The sequence below is a fragment of the Solenopsis invicta genome, chromosome 10, assembly GCF_016802725.1.
Source record: "Solenopsis invicta isolate M01_SB chromosome 10, UNIL_Sinv_3.0, whole genome shotgun sequence".
NCBI lineage: Eukaryota > Metazoa > Arthropoda > Insecta > Hymenoptera > Formicidae > Solenopsis > Solenopsis invicta.
Window position 1 is genome coordinate 10,791,470 of NC_052673.1, and position 14,863 is coordinate 10,806,332.

The 14,863-nt window shown below is 33.3% G+C and overlaps 1 protein-coding gene across 5 annotated transcripts in view; it reads left to right on the forward strand.

The window, feature by feature from the left end:
- Positions 1 to 1,500: 1,500 nt before the first annotated feature.
- The window catches only part of LOC105205328 (GTPase-activating protein skywalker), a 32,785-nt gene continuing 19,422 nt past the window's right edge, over positions 1,501 to 14,863 (forward strand). For 2 of the 5 annotated variants that reach the window (XM_026134626.2, XM_039454611.1), the window contains exon 1: positions 1,502 to 2,178. The gene's annotated coding sequence lies outside the window, so the exon portion shown is untranslated. Of the gene's footprint in view, positions 2,179 to 14,863 lie in introns of all 5 variants that reach the window. The other 3 variants (XM_026134629.2, XM_026134630.2, XM_039454612.1) reach the window with 2 other exon arrangements.

A 14,863-nucleotide genomic window follows, 5' to 3' on the forward strand; every position in this document is an offset into this window, starting at 1 on the left:
CAAACCAACGAGGTTTGAAGTTAGCCGCGCAAAACTTACAAGGATTCTAATCAATTCGTAAAAAAAACCTTGACAAAATTAACTTTGATTTCGGTTTAACTTGATTTCACAGCATCGAAATTTTTCAGAGATGTCGCAGAAATATTTCAACTTAAACAAATGAAACATTTCGTAAAGGTAGTAGAATATATCTGTAATATATTTTTTTAAATGTTTCTGGGATAGCAAAAAATTTGCAACTTTTGTACTTGAAATCTTTTCAAAAATTCCTAAAAAATTACTGAAAAAAATCTGAAATCTTTCTGAAATATTGCTAATTGTAATCTCCAGAATATAAATTTAAATATTATATATATCCGATGTACTTCAAAACACCTTTGAGAAACAATATTTAAATTTATTATATTCCAAAAATTACGATCAACAATGTTTCGATTAACTAAATTTTTTAATTAAAATCGGGAAGGGCCTATAGACGGTCATAGCAAAATATTGATGAAATAATTATAAGGAGTAACAAGTGTTTTTCTTTCAGGACGTTCTTTGCAATATTTGAATGCTTATCCACTATTTTACTCGCTTTTGCAATTAAATGCTAAATATCTTCAGAAGAAATTAAGTTATTTACTACTCTGGTTATTAAATGTATCACATTCGATATAGAACGCTGTGATTTAAAATTTTAATTACCTTATTACGTGGCACGTAATGAAGTAATTAAAAATTTTAATTACAACGTTCCAGATTGGCTGGATTGTTATTTGAAATATGATCATGTTTCCTCTGACTTATATCTGATTAAACAAAATATCAAATAACATTGTTATTAAAGCGCCCGGTCAGGAACGTGTTTTAAAATACACGGGTATGTGTGACACGTGTATTTATTATTTATACTTTAAGCCTATGTTCACGATACTAGAAATCGGTCCGATATTTCAGATAGAGAGCGAATTGACCAATCGCATTTGAACAATTTGGTCAATAAAACAATTAATACAATTGATTAATTATAATACAATTAGTAAATTTTCTCTCTGTCTGACAATGAGATTACGAACTAGCATTATGGATAAAAGGCCCAAGGATTGCCAATCCTTAAGCTTAGTTTATGCAAGCTGTAACTGTAAGAAATTGGCCAATTACAGTCGATTATTCTTTTATAAATCGATTATGATTGGTCAATTTCTTGCGGTTACGGCTTGCATAAACCTGGCTTTAAAAGATTTAGAATTTAACCAATCAGAACAAAACAAATCAAAATTAAAATTATCTGATTGGTAGAACTACAATTTTCAATTCTTCAATCTCCAATGCGTAATCCTATACTGACTTTATGCACACCTAATATACGTCAATATGCTTTACGCATAATATAATATTTATATTGTGATTTTGACGCGCGCGCAGTTTGTCTATCGATCTCACGTTATGATACCGCGTTAGTACGATCACGCGCCGCGAGGCGCGACCGTCGGTGCGGCCGCAGCCATCTGCGCGCAGTGGCCCTTGTACGCGCGTGATGCGCGGACGTATACGCGTCGCGATTATAGCGTGCGAGAGAGAGAAAGAGAGAGAGAGAGAGAGAGATCGAGCTGCTGCGTCGTCGGTCGCTGTGATCGCTGGTTTCCGCGGCAGTGCGGTGTGTACGCGCGAAACGACTTGCGATTTCGACGGAGATCCGGAGAGGGATCGCGGGGGCACGCGTTAAACGTGCATCGCGGGATCACGCGCAAAGTAAACACAAGCACGCACGCACGTAGGCGCGCGCGCGCGCGCGTGAACGAACGAAGGGACGAGCGAGCGAATGAACGAGCGATCAGGCCAGACAGGCAGGCAGGCAGGCAGGCAGGCGGACGTAACGTACAAAGCAGCATCTCGCGATTGAGTGTAATAGTAAGTCGTCGGTCGATCTGCTGTCCACGACGATCGAATCGTCCGGGGGCGACAGGCGGAGTGAAGACTCCGCGTACGCACGCAGGCTACCACGCGAAGTGAGAAACGTGCCGATCGGCCAAGCGCGACGACGTTCGGGACGTTGACAGCGGCAACTCGCACTCGGGTGGGCGCACCGCCGCCGTCCGCGCCGGTGGCTCGTCCGCACCGTTCCTCGCTTGCATGCCACGCTCCGACGCTCCGATCGGGGCTCCCTGCTGGCGTTTCGTCGTGCTGCTCGAGGTAGGCACCGGCTATTCGCCAAGACGTATCTCGCCCAGACCGGCGGCAGGTTATCCGCCGCCGCGGTGGGACCGATTATTTGACGCCAGGGTGTTTAACGCGTTACCGAATTCTCGTGAGCATTCTGCACCGTTTCGCGTTTACAGTGCAACGTACGCGCGTCTGAACGCGTTTGGTCACAGAGATACGCGGGAGAAAGCGAATGCGGAAGGGGCGCGCTCGCATTCGCACTAAAATACGACGTATATCGTAATTTGTAGCACTGAATACGATATATGAGAGGGAGAAACAAAATTAGTTCACCGGGGTCGATCGCCTGATTCCGGCTCAGTTGCACTTTTCGTACTCGGCGCTTCCGACCGAAGCGGGGCTTGGATCGTTCCGGCAACGATTAATGACGTAATGATCCTGCCAGGTGCATCACCAGTTATGCGTGTTGTTCACGAAAATTAATTGCGCTACTTTATCGCGCAAAACGATCCGCGTTTCCTCCTGAGCCGAAAATGCTATTAAAGTGATAAAAAGTAGTTTTTATATCTCCAGCTACACTTTCTACACCAATGACCTTTTTTTCTGCAAACATGCTCTTGGCGTCAAAATGATCGGGATACTTTTTCAGTAAATATCGCAGCATATTTGATGTGTAACAAAATTTCTTTCTCGGGGCAGATCAAATATTGCTGTTGGATATTGAGTGAATTTTGCGAGAGTTACTGAGCTCAACGTTAAAAAAAGAAGTGTTTAATTTTAAAATATGAAAATGTTTCATGTCTCTTTTTTTTTACTTAAAAATGTTCTAGTTTTATACGGTGTTTAAATTTAAAATATTAAAACATTAAAAACTATTTGAATATTGCAACTTTAAACGTTTTAAATATAAACATCGTTTAAACTTAAACCTTCTTTAATATTAAAAAAACGTAGACAAAAATAAAACATTTTACTGTCTTAAAATTAAATAGTTTTTTTTTTTTTTTGAGCGAAAGAAACGAGAAATGTGTGATCTATTTTTTTTTTAGTATTATTATATTTATTATATTAACACTTTTATCTTATTATTACTTGTTACACTTATACATTTTTCTTGTAAAGGCCACATCATCTTTTCCGTTGTACTTTTTCTCTTCAGAAGGAGGGGGGAGAAGGGGAGTTAATTACGAATCACAACTTAAAAATTACAAAAGTGAACGTATTTACTGAAATATTAATAATTTTATTGCTGAGTACCTAGTGAATTTGCTCACTTTTGTCATTTTCATCAAGTTGTATGACCCCCTGACTTTTCACTTTGCAAAAAAAGCGAGTATTCAAATAACAGAGAGTTTAAAAAGAATTCAGGCTTATGTCATTAATTCAAAATTTATTTTTAGATGCAAAAAGGAACTTTTCAGAAAAAGAATTCTTTTCGCATCGCAAAATAAACTCTGAATTGACATAAGTCTAAATTCCTTTTGAATCTGCATGCTATCTGGGTACGCATGTGTTTTGTCTTCAGCAAGAGTGCTCAGATGCTCTCGAGCTATACTTTTTTTTATTTTCAGTACTTGCGAGTATGCGAGGTGTCCTAGCGAGTAATCGTTCAATTTTATTTTTCGAAGAATTGAGGAAGATGTATTGTACATATGAACAGAACGTTAATTCAAACCAGGTTCTATTTTGTCGTACAGATCACACTTTCGGGTATCTAAAATCACTGGAACCGGGAGAGCTAATCTGTCTGTTCCGGAATCGCCCCTTAATCTCCCAACTCTTATCGTAACGAAACATGCACGGAACTAAAATGTCATCGCTCGCTCTCCGTCTCTCATGCTTGCCCTCTCGCTTCACGCATGGCCACGCGGTCACGTGGCAAACGCATAGTGGGAGAGCGACGCAAGAGGAGACTTCCACTTGACAGGGGAACAGCTGTTTTAGAATAAAGGGGAAAAAGTGGGGGGAGCGATTCAGGATAGAGGTTCTACCGTAATATCGAAAATTAAATTTCGAAATTAGGACATCGTAATTCTCATTAAGCCCAACACATTCACGTCACGTACAATTGTCAATTAACACCGGCTTAATACTAAATTTTGCATACGCACATTCAAAAGATGTCGGCATGTGTGGTCGGTTTTAAAATTGTTCGAGTAGTTTGTACCGTCGATAATTCTCGAAATCTTGCACGCGTGATAGAATTTGTTTCGTACACACAGAAAAATATTAATGCTACAATTAAGAAAAGCGATTACTTAATTATTTTTTTTCTTTTAATGATTATCGTTAATGAAGAGCATTTTTTTGACAATACCCTTAAAATATACTCGTCACAAATTTTAGAAAAACTTATATTATTATTTTTATTTTTATTATTATTATTTATTTAAAAAAAAAGAATTTCTACTTTTGCGTACACACAGAAAATTAAGTTAATTAAAACAATTACTCAATTTACTTATTTTAAATAACAGTTATCTTTAACAAAGAATATTTTCTTGATAATAGTTTTAAAATGTACTTATAAATTTTAGAAAAACTCAGATACTGGAAAATTGGTGTTAAATTTTATATATATAATATATTGCACATTTCAAACGGAATCCATTCAAACTTTTGCATTAATTTAATACAAGATAAATATGTTACAAAATAATATAATTATTATGTAAGAAATTAATTTCAAAAATGTAACACTTCACATTTGAAAATAGAGTATGGAAACACGTTTCTTCAATAAAATTAACATTTTTATTTTGTGTTAACATGCACATTTTATTCATTTATCTTGGATTTTATGTTGTAAAACTATATTATTTTTATGTAATTTGTTTATTCACTCATAAGTGTGTTCTTTTAAATTACTAAAAGAAATTTTAAATATCAATTTAACACAAAAGGTGCAAATAACATAATCACATTATATTAAATTAATACTTTAATATATTAAAAATTTAACATAAAAATTTTAACAATCCGGTTTTAACATAAATACAAAACGTTGTCTATCGCGTATTTAAAAGAATTTATATTCTTTTGAAGAACATTTTAAAATTTTAACGACGAAAAGTCGTTGTAATAAGCAAATCGAATTTTTGTTTAAAATAAAACAACTCAATATTCTTGATTGAAGTATTAAATTATTAGTACTGAGAATATATTTTGAATAAATTTGATGCTTGTGATGAACTCAGTACTTGAATAAGAAATTTTTAGATATATAAACGTATTAAATATATAAAATAAGTAATATTTAATTAATTCAAGTAATTTACAGTGTTTACTTTTCTTTATGAAAAACATTTGTCGGTTTGTTCTTTGTAATTGAATTTGCTGTCGTCCATCTTCCTCGTTTTCTCTCTAACGTTTAGCTATGAATCTATTTTTTAAGAGCGAAATGTATAGTACGGCTGCGTAGAATATGTCTCGTTTCAACGTCGAAAGAGTGCCGCGCGCAGCATACGACAGAGATACGACAAAAACTACATCTTACCACCTTGAAATCACGTAACGAAGATTTCTCGGAGATCGGAAGATTCGATACGAAAGCATTATTTCACTTATGTGATGACTCCCAGCACGGTGGCCGAGTCAATGTCGTTAAATCACGATGATTACGGCATTGGTCTTTATTGCTCGGAAGTAGGCAGTTTTCGTTTCAGGGACTTTCGTTTATAGGTACAACGAGACGGAGAGGAACGATACTAGGGCTGTTGCTCTAACGTTAACGAGTCGTTTCACGCTCTTGACGTTTGGTAATGGCCATTTAGCACTTTCATGTACCGGATGTAAAAGAAATCACGCGTCACAGTTTCCGCACGTGAATTTTTTTCTTTCGCTTTTACGTATTCGTTCGTCAAACCAGATGGGAGGTTTAGGACAGAGGTTTATAATAAAAATGCATGTTGCATTAACGGTCACACTATTAAACGCTTTTAAATTTTCTTTTGATGAGAAAGAAATTCGGAAAAAACTAAACACGAAGCTCCAACAGTAAAATATTTAGCTTATAATTAAAGCAAAGCTAACTAAAATTTAACAAATAACCCAAATAATTGACGATGCCTAAACGGTCATAGTTATATCTCAATGCTGAAATAATATTTCTTAATTTACATACAATTTCTAATTCTCTTGAACTGTGTGTCGTTTCTTTTGCTTTCAAATACAGTTCTTAAATTGAACTAAAACTAATATCACAAAATTAAATTGCAAATTAATTTAATATTACCGATGTCAACAGGCATCTCTACAATCTCCCCATATTCCAAAAAAATTGTATGTATAGTTTATTACTTCAAGCTTTACAATCGCCAAGAAGGCACTTGGTTTACAAAAAGTTCTTAACCATTCATCCATCCACACTTCCTATCCCTGAATCCTACTCCATCTTAAAACTAATATTAATATCTACTCCAAAATATTACAAATTTCTTTATTATTTACATATTATATATTTTATACATTTCAATTTTACTTAAACCCTAATGACTGACCTCCGACTAGTTTTGTGCCGCCTTAATCTAATCCTTATCATATTACATTATCTTTTTACAAAATTACTTAACTTAACCTATTTACTTTTTTTTACATTTTTTTTCTACCTTTTCTCCTTTCTGTTCACCTCTCCTCTTCCAATTCCTTTCTTTTCCCCTCCTTCTTCTTATTCATTTTTTTTTCTGTTAAAAAAAAATTGTAAAGAACTAGCAAATAATTTATGATTTGGGAATACAAATACATCATAAATTATTGAGATGGAATCGAAAATACTGACTTTATTCGTGGAACAAAAATAATATTCATAAATTCATAAATATTACATTAATGTATGTGCCGAGTATTTATTTACTGTGCTTTAAATCAAATATAATTGATACTTATCGCTTCCAACAAGACACGACTCTAAACACTGTTATAGAAAAACAAGAAAATGATTATTGCATGTTAAACATTTATGAAAAGATCGATTTTGTTCAAGTATCTAAATATTTAGCTGGATATAGATTTGAAACATAATTTTATTAGTCCATCAAAATAATTGTGATGAATGTTCAAGCATGATAAGCAATGCTGCAAAAAATTTTGACATTCTAATAATTTAGTTTGAGAGTCCTACATAATTATTTTGATGATTTAACAAAATTATTTTCAGATCTGTATCCATCTAAAGTTTTAGATTACATTAGCAAAATCAATCTTTCTGTGTTTATAAATTTATTTTGCTGCCATAATCACCGATTGTAATCCAATTACGAATTCAACGATCCAATTCTGGATTCAAAGTTGAGTAATAACTAGTTAAAAAATAAAAAGTTAAATAATAAAGTTTAAAAGGTTTATAATTTTTAACTTAATTTAATTAATTTTAAATGATTTTTTACTTAAACTTTAATCTCTAGTTTAATCTCACTAGTTTAATCTAAACTATTATTTTTAAAACACACAAACTTTATTAACTTTTTTTATAATTTAAAAGTGTATCCATGTAATAAAATGTTATAAGCAGGGTTGGCAGGAAAAGTCCAGTAAGGGCAAAAAACCATTGTAAATTCCGGATTTTACCGTCCCAGACTTTATCCCATAAACTGGCAAATTGGAATAAACTGGCAAGAACTAAAAAAGTGACTATTAAATAAAATATATTTATATGCAAAAGAAATATTTTTGCTGTAATTTTATAATGAATCTTATATATATATATATAATCTTATAAGTATATATTAATGAATTTTATATAAACCAATAAAATAAACCAATAAAATCTTTCTAAATTAATATATATAATTAAATGCCAAATAGTATTATATGTAATAGTAAATAATAGTAGTAATTAATAGTAATAATAATAATAGTAAAAATAATTAAATAGTAAAATTTTATGTTTATCAATGTTTACCAATCATTAACGTCTTTGCGTTCGCCATTTAACATTTTATAAGAAAAAACTAATTTATTTGTTACGTCAATTCCTAATCTATTACGAATTTTGTTTTGGATGAAACTTAGGTTGGAGAATACTCTCTCTATTGACGCTGAACTTGCTGGACAATTATGTAAATGCATGACAAAATTAACAAAATCTTCGGGCAAATTATATTTAAAATAAAAAAAATTATATTAAATTATATTTAAATTATATTTAATTATATTTAATTGTATGAAATTATATTTATTATTATTTTTGCCAGTTTTTTCCGGAAAATACCATTTTTTCCCGGAAAATACCGAGTTTTTGCCACTGGCATGGACTTTATCAAAAAAATGTGGAATTTTGCCAACCCTGGTTATAAGAGAAAAAAATATATTGTCATAAAAAACGATATTTCTTTGTTATTTTATATAAACTTAATTTACAAATAAAATATTAAATTTGTTTAATGATCCATATTATAATTGTTTAGAATAATCTAAATTAAAAATGCAAATTTCTAATTTAATATAAATAATGCTTTTCAAAATTAACTTTTAGTTTAAGTTAATTTAATCTCAAAGTAACTTTTAACTGGTTAGTTTTTTCATGTACATACATTAATTTTATAAGCCATTAATTTTAACTTAGTTAAAAAAATATATATATTAACTTACCCAACCCTGTCTGGATCTCACTTTACCTTTGTCCGTTCGGATCAACCTTGCATTTTATCGCAAGGTAAAAAATGTCATTGAACGTTTTGTGCTGTCTCCTTAACAATCCAAAGCGCGCCGAAGAAATGGGAATTTTATTCCGTTATTGGTGCTCGGGTTGCATGAAGCTGCGTTATTCGCGACGCGGATTAGCTGGCCGATCTCACAGCCGGTCTCGTGTATAACCACGTGTGTCGATGGTTATCCAGAGCGCGAAAGACCGCGACTTCGCGCAAGGACATCTCACGACATGCGGTTCGCCGGGTCTTTCCGTTCTTTGCAAGCGTGAAGCTATTGAACCATGCAAATTAACTATGTAAATGTAAACGAAAACGATACGTATCTCAGACGCTGCTTCAGGGAAATTGTTCGCTGAGTACAGACGCACCAGGCACTGTTAATGTACGTAGTCGTACGTGCGTCTGCAAGATGGATTAATTATTGGTGCATTGAGAAAATAAAGTTAACTTGACTAAATTTGTAACTCGATTAAATTTTTTCAGTTCAAGTATTTATATATTTTGACTTAAATGTTGCACATAATATATTTGAATTTTTGTTTATATATTTAACTTAACTACATAAATACTTGAACTGAATAAATTCAATCAAGTTGAAAAATTTAATCAAGTTTTTTTCTCAGTGTAGTGTAACACCGAGGAAAGGTCTATTCTATTTGTTATATTATCCACGTATGCACGATTATATCATCCGTAATTTTTTTTAATCCTTTAGCGATGCGAATAACTTCGAAGTATATATATCTACGTATACACCTACACACGACGAAGCTACAAATGCCACGAATTCGCACGCAATCGGATATATTCGGAGCACGTGCTTCCCATCTAAATGTTCGCGCATCATGTGACGGCTGATTGTTCAAGAGATATTATTATTTTCAGTTATTATATTTAGTGTATATAAATTCATAAACAATAATAATATAATAAATATATAATATTTATTGTTGTTCATTAATTTATTTCAAAAGAACTGGAAAATACAATACTTATTATTACCATAATTTGACATATTTTGTTATTATTCAGGGCTGGGTATATTTGAAATACAATTTGTATTTTTTATTTTGAAGAGTTTATCTATTTTGTATTTAAAATACCAAAAATCCTTGACAACAAATAAATTTTTCTTGTATGACACAACGATGCCAATTTGGAACGGAAACAAATCAGTTAATTTGCTCCGGTTCTCTTAACACATCAATAATTTTGCCTTTATTAGTCAATATAAAAATCTTGATTAAATTGTGATTTTTTCCTATAAAATTCAATTACAACTAATAAGTATTTTTTAATTGTCTTCTATTCAGCTGACTAAAAATCAGCTCAAAATTTCCGCACAATGTTGTAGCATTTAGCTTGAGGAAGTTTAACATTATATATTATCGTAATTAAAAAAAAAGTATTTTGTATTTCAAATACTTTAATTATGTATTTTTCCCAGCCCTGTTGTTATTATTATTATTATTATTATTCAACAAACATTGATATGTCAAATTGCAGAGTATGAACCTTCAGCTGTTTTGATGTAGCGTTTAAATCATTAGTTTAAATAGCCAACAATCATAATGCGCGAACATTTAGGCAGGAAGCACGCGTCGTGAATGTGTCCCGATATACGTGTAACTTTACGCGTTTATGTTATCCTTTATTTTTACCTTAAATTCTAACATCCGAATATATCTAATACTTCGACCAAACTCCGATTAACTTAATAGACAATTGATTTACCAGATAATATTTATATAACTTTGTTTAGCTTAGAAAAATCAATTTCAATAGAATTGATTTTTATGCAATTATTAATTTTTTATTGCTCAACACACGGAGAGAAAGATTAAATTATTGACGGCGTTATTATGTATTTAAATATTCCTGCTAGGAGCAATTCTGTTGAATTAATTGCCAATTAAATTAATCGGAGCTTGCTCGAAATCATCCTCGTCGGATTTCCGCACAGTTCACGTGTGTCGTTTTATTTCAAAGTGTCAAGTTCCTCCAGTGTCTCTCCGACCTCCGGCTCAACGCGAGCGCTCCATAATAAATATTATTAATCTTCTTGAGGGGAGTTAAATGCGTACGACACTTCGTTAACTGAGCAGGGGAGGGGGGAGGGGGCGGCCTAGCGTCGCCGTTGATGAATTATTCAGCGTGCACAAATCCTCGAGAAGTAGAATGATGATCCTCACGGAATTGTCGGACCTCCAAGGCCGAACGCCGAGACGACGAGACGCGCCGTGCGCGCCGTTTGGCACTTGCGAATTTTCTCGAGCGGCCGAATCCTCGACCGCTTGGATTTCGCGCACTGAAATTACACGGCATTGCGTAATCGCGCGCGATCGCGCGCCGCCGCTGCGTTGCACGTTACTGCTCGTTGTTTATTGCTCACTTCACCCGCCGCGCTCATCCGTGATGTATATAGTCGCGAGTGATGCTGCGAGACACCGCCTAGAAGTGCGCCTTTTATCTCGGGGGGATTTTTACAGCTATTTATAGAGAACATTAAACCTCACCGACGACCTTGATCTTGGGATACCATTGTGCGAAATGGAATTCTGAGTCAGCTGCATTTTAAATTAAGCGTGGGTGGCTGCTCGTTTCGGAAACGTGTCACTTTGTGATGACGTAATTTTTACCTCACTTAAAATTCATTTCTTTTCAGTATTTTCTACGTGAAATTTAGTATGTAGGTACATGAAAACGTACATGGATTGCTGAGTAATTAGGTCAAGTTATTGTTGCGTTATGTTAGGCTTAGCTTTTGAAGTTTGTTTCATATACAGGGAGAAAGGACGACATAGTATACCTTGCTATAATATTTCGAAGTATTTTATAAATATCTCAGCAATTTCCGTTTAATGCAAATTTAGTTTAAGTTTCCATAATATTCGTATAGTATATGGTCGCTCCGAAACTAATGCCTCCTACTTATTTATTTACACGGAAACTACAACAGATACAAAGAGCACAATAACTATTTAATAGAGCACATTCTCAGTTACACTGTGGTGACATAGTTATTATCTTTGGCTATGCATTTTCGCCAATGACGAACAAAAGCTTGCATGCCACGCTCGTAAGAATCTGCAGCGGAGGTGACCTAATGTTTCACAGCTGCTAGAACGACGTCGTTACGTCTAGGAAAATGTCCATCTTTTATCGGCCCAAACAAAAGTTAGAAGTTCTAGACTGTCCTACCACATCCGCCGTCTGGATTTGACGGATTTTTACGAGCGTGGAATGCTCTTAACTGTTCACCATTGATACAAATTCATTGGCATAGCTAAGATTGGTAACCAGTGTTCATCGTTGTCTATTTAAAATTATCTAGACGATCATCTAGATAAAGATAGTTTTATCATATTTTTATCTAGATTATTACAAGTATATCACTTTCATCTTTATCTTAAATAAAAGAAGTGTTTTTTTCAAATTATCTAAGATAATATGGATAATAAGGATGAAATACTGTTTTTATAGACTCAACCTCCAAATTATCATTTACCTTAACGAGAGAATTTTTCAAAGTGATAACGAGGTTGCATTTTGAAATTTACTGCCGGTACAGAAAATCTACAGCATATGCAACGTAAACTACAGATTTTTAATGACTGTATATTGGGACGCAGCCTAGATATTGCACAGATCAATAATATCGCGATATAAAAACTGTTCCAAATCTATAAATCCGAAAACTTTTATAAGGAATTTCGTCAATCATATAATGTGAATTATATGTATATTCCATTTTTTAACTTTGATTTTTATTTGCATATTGATTCGCAAAGAGGAATATTTTTTGTTAGATTAAATTATTTTTGAAGAACTTTAATTCTTAAGAAATATAATATTGAGAAATAAAAATACGAATATGTCGTTTTTATATTTTAAATTGTTTTGCTCAATAGCAATATTATCTAAAAATTGATGTAAATAGAATATGTAATTTTACCTTTATCTTATCTTATATAAATTAAAAGAAAATCTTCTTTATCTTGTCTAAGATACGTTTACATGTAATTTATCTTATCTTTATCTAAATAATTTTAAGTTATATAAGCGCAACATTGGTGGCGACTTCTAAAAATAGTGTTTTCGTAGCTAAACACGTATTCTATTAAATAGTATTATTGTGTTCTTTGTAACTGTTGTAGTTTCCATGTAAATAAATAGGAGGCATTAGTTTCGGAGCGACCTATATAACTTGAAGATCAAAGTCATTGTTAAAACAAGCGTGCATGTGCGTGTGCGTACGCGCACGCGTGTATGTATATGTGTGTTTGTAAGCTCTGTAAATGTATATAATTAACTGTATGTTTAGAATATTTTTATTATTCATTTATATTTATATTTTTTTATTTTTAATATCGCTTAAAAGAATATCGCAAAACAGTTGATTTATACTTTTTTTAAAAAATACAAATTATTTGAATACATTAAATGAAATACGTATTAACACACGAATTTTTATTCAAATAAGTTTATAATAAATTTGTTTAAAAAAAAGTTTAAATTATAATTATTTTACGAAATTCTTCTCAGCGATGTACAACATTTCCCTTGTACAATTCGTTTGTGTGTGTGAGGTGTTTATAAGATTGAACAAAAGGTCGTAGCAACCCATGTATTTAAATAAATTTATATACATATATCTAAACAATTATTTGAATTTCATTTTAGAAACACTACGATTTTTTGTTATATGTATTACATATAACAATAATATAAATTAATTGTATTATTGTTATTGTTACGTACAAGGAAAGCAAGGAACGTTTTCATCTGATATTTACCATTTTTTTCTGCAAAGTTTACATATTGTTAACACACAGTTTCCGTATTGTCAACTTTACTTTTAATCACTTTTCCTCTCACATTGCTCTCTTCACTGCTTTACGTTTCCTGGACACGCGCAGAATGGCAAATGCCGCACACACGATCAATTTGGAGCGATTAGAAATACGAAATGACGGGACACAAATCATCAATTTTATCGTTTTTCCGAGGAACGTGATGTTTCAGGGTCTTGCATGTTTTTCTTTGCAAAATTTGGTCGAGAATGTAAGCACCGGGGGGGAAACGCTCAGCAAATAGGCACCCCGTTTCACTTTGCGTATTCGACAATGCAATGCGTGCGCGTTTGCCTTTGCCTCCGCCTTTGATGCAATGTATTTATACTATCAAGTGGTTCGGAGCGCTCGGGTCTTGCAATAATATTTATCTACGGCTGCAACTGCAAGCCCGCTCATTCTATATATACGGGATGTCCTAAAATCGCTATTCTCTTTCAACCACAAGTTATTTAACAACGGCGTTAATTTTAGAGAGGATATTTAACCTAATTTACTATCTCCATCATATTTCCAACACCTGTACGATTTTTAAATAGGACGAGAGAAATAAAGAATGAAAAAGAGTATAAAAACATAATAAATTGATAAAAGATCGGAGTAATAACAGAAGAGGCGATAAAAATCTGAATACACTAAAAAGTGCTTTGAACCGCTCGGTATCTGGTGTCACACATGTACGAGTAAAAGTTTTCACTTTTGTGTATCTACGATAGCATCAAATATTAATACCTGAAATATCTCCAATCTGTATTATTAAATCGCTTGTGTCGTCACATATGGGTATTGTATTGAAAGAATTGAGAAAAGATCGCAAGATTTACTCCGTGAAGTCTCTTTGTGGAGGCCACATTATACGCGCGCATCTCACGAGGTGCACATGGTAGGTTGATAAGCGCTGAACGCATGTTGCTGGCCGAGAGATAACACGCGCTTTTTATTAATAACCGTTAAGCATACCGAGATTACATAGCAGCTCGTGCTCTCGCATCTGGTCGAGCTATTTTATTATTAGCAACAGCTCCCTTACCGTTAATTATATGTCATATTATGCATTCATTGTCTCCTCTTAGGCCATTCGCGTGTCTGACAACAGGTCATTGCCTGAAGTTTTTTTTTTACGAGCCAGATGACGCATTTTTATTCAGCGCGAAACAATTACGAACTTCGTAATTTTATTCGTGCACGGCCGTTCGCATACTTTTGAAAACAAAT